This window comes from Charadrius vociferus, unplaced genomic scaffold (genome assembly GCF_000708025.1).
Source record: "Charadrius vociferus isolate BGI_N301 unplaced genomic scaffold, ASM70802v2 scaffold407, whole genome shotgun sequence".
Lineage (NCBI taxonomy): Eukaryota > Metazoa > Chordata > Aves > Charadriiformes > Charadriidae > Charadrius > Charadrius vociferus.
This window is the reverse complement of record NW_009649852.1, coordinates 464592-467587: the sequence shown is the minus strand read 5'-3', so window position 1 is coordinate 467587 and position 2996 is coordinate 464592.

The window sequence follows — 2996 nt, the reverse complement described above, 5'->3', positions numbered from 1 at the left end:
GTGGGAGGTGTCCCTGCCCATGGCAGGGGGGTTGGAACTGGATGATCTTCAAGGTCCCTTCCAACCTAAACCATTCTATGATTCTATGGAAGGGGCTCTTAAGTTCTCCCTGGAGCCTTCTCTTCTCCAGGCTGAACCCCCCAACTCTCCCAGCCTGTCCTCCCAGCAGAGGGGCTCCAGCCCTCCCAGCAGCTCCGGGGCCTCCTCTGGCCCCGCTCCACCAGGTCCATGTCTCTCCTGTGCTGAGGCCCCCGAGCTGGAGGCAGCACTGCAGGGGGGTCTCTCCAGAGCAGAGCGCAGCAGAGGGGCACAATCCCCCCCTCGCCCTGCTGGCCACGCTGCTGGGGATGCAGCCCGGGATGCCGGGGGCTCGCTGGGCTGCCAGCGCACATTGCCGGCTCATGGGGAGCTTCTCAACCACCAACACCCCCAAGTCCTTCTCCTCAGAGCTGCTCTCCATGCAGATCCCTAATCTACCCGTGTGTCATCACACAACTGAGAATGGCTGTGAAAACACACGGTTACAGTTCGACCCGCGGGGTTTCACTACCTGGGAACACACCATTTTACGTTGCGTTCTGGATTTGCAGTGAGGACAGAAACAACATTAACCGGATGCTTTGAAGGAAGAGGTCGGGCTGAGCAAGCGGTGTTACCCATCAACACAAAAGTGATCGTGGCTGTGGCATGAGCGAGATGAACGCGAGATGGGCCTGATCAGGGAAGAGGCGGTTACGTTAAAACATTGGATTGAGGAGTTGAGGAGCTGGGAGCTCGTTTCTGTTCCCCGCTCCGACACTGGTCTCCCTGGACAAACCCTCTGTGCCCCTGCACGCTGTTTGCAGAGCAGTGGTGGCATCACCTGAAGGTTTATCTTCACAAAGATCAATCTGTGCGTTATCGAGCTGCTTGATGAAGTACCTTTCTATTTTGAAATTGGTTTTATTCCGCTCCTGAATTTTTACCTTTTTTTTTTTTTTTTAACAGACTGGTTTTGATTTAGATTTTTCTTTTTTAATGCAGATTCAAGAGCAGTTGCTGTGAGGTGAGGTGAGCTTCTGCTGGGGTGTAATTAGTTTTGTCTACTGTAATTGCTCCTCCTTTTCCCATTGTTTATTGAAAGACAAATGAATTTCCAGGTCTAGTTGCACTGGAAATGCTGACAGCAGCTTTTTTAAATCCCATAGCGCAGCTATTTGTCTTTTTTACTCAGCTGAATCCTGCAGAGTGGGCCAAATTCGGCTTCACCTCTGTGTCCTGGGCAAATTACTGCCCTAATTAATTTCTCTAAGACCGCGGCCTCCTTCCTGCTTAACATAGGGGAATGATGAAGGGAGAGCACTCTGTCTACAGGCGTCAAGTGTGGATAGAAAACAGCAACAGCCTCGGATCAACTTGCTGTGTCAACCTGCATGAAGAGACATGAGACCTGATCATTTAAAAGTACAGTTACAGGATTTAAAAAAAAATGCATATTATTAATGTCACGTCCTCCTTCACAAGCATATCTTGGTTTGTGAGAAGTGAGGTGTGATCCATTGCATTGCGCGTTTCTCCCTTTATGCCCCCTGGGTTTATTGCCGCAGGCGTTGCTGTGGAGTGAGCAGAGTTGATTTTAAAACAGAAGAATTGGCATTTTGCTTGGGAATAGATGACAAATTTCTGCCGCTCCTTAAAGAGGAAGAAGGGGTGCTCCGTACGGCAGCGAGAGAAGAGACAAAGAGGGGACTGTGGCTGAGGAACGCGCGTGGTTACTGAGAACATCAGTAATGGTGGGAGACAACTGCGTGGCAGAGAAGGGCTGCTCGGCAGCGCTCCACCAGCCAGCACGTTTGGATGCCAGAAGAGAAAAGACCCCAGGGAGGAAAGCTCCTTTTGGCAGAGCTTTGGAAGAAAGACAGAGGGAAGCAGCGACTGCTTGGACTTCCCAGGAACTTGAGTGAAAGGATCCAAATACTCCTCGTGGGGCGCTTGAGCCAGCAGAGCTGAGACTGAGCCAGAGAATAATCACTTGTTAAGGCGTGAAAGTGGCAGGAGGCTTTCTGAGGCCGTGGTTCGGCGACAGAGTAAATCCAGCTTTAGGGCACCTTGTGCTAATCCAAGAATGCCATGGCTCCGTAAGATGGAGCGCTGATCCATATAAACTCCCACTGCCAGCTCAGATGCGTCCAACATGCTTTGACGGCTTAAGTTCCGTACCAGCAGGCCACGTTTTCTCTCTCTGTGTCGCTCTAATATGCCAAATCAGGTTTTGCAGGTCCCCTCGCAGGCAGCGGGGCGAGGGGACGCTGGCGCGAGTTCTGTGCTGTCGGTTGTAGCCGGGTTAGCACTGGTGCTGGGGCTGGTTCAGCTTTGTCTTGGTGGACACTGGGCCAGGTCTTGTTTCTGAAACAGAAAAGCAAACCAGGAAAATTATTAAATTTTTTTTCTAAAGAAGCAGATTTCATTAGGAAATGCTGTGTTGGCAAAACCTTTTGAAAATCTGTAGCAGTAGCTAAAGCAGAGCACCTCACTGCTTCAGTCAGTCGCATGGAAACTTGGGAGAGGACTACCCCAAGTCCTGAGGAGCGTTGCTGGAACGTTCTGTCTCCCTGCGGATCTGAGGTGCACAAGTCCCCGAGTCTCCACACACACTGCTGGCCCCCTGGGGACTCCCGGGTTTCCATCGAAGACAGTCCTTCCAACTGGGGTCAAGGAACATCATGGCTGCAGCATGCCTGTGTGGAGCTGGAAGACCATGAACCTCGGAGAGCTGGAAGATCACAACCTCGTAGAGACGAGGACCAGCCGTCTAAAGAGCCAGGAAGACCTTGATGCCTCGTTGGGCTTCCCTACCAGTAACGGGAACTTCTCCCTCACTCCTAATACCAAGGGCCTCTTTTGGGTGATGGTATCCAGCATTCACTGCATCTGCCTCCAGTTTTTCCAAAACAGGTAAGTTTTTTTCACTGGAGTTTTAACAGAAATTTAACTCCAAATGTTAAACTTTATAAATA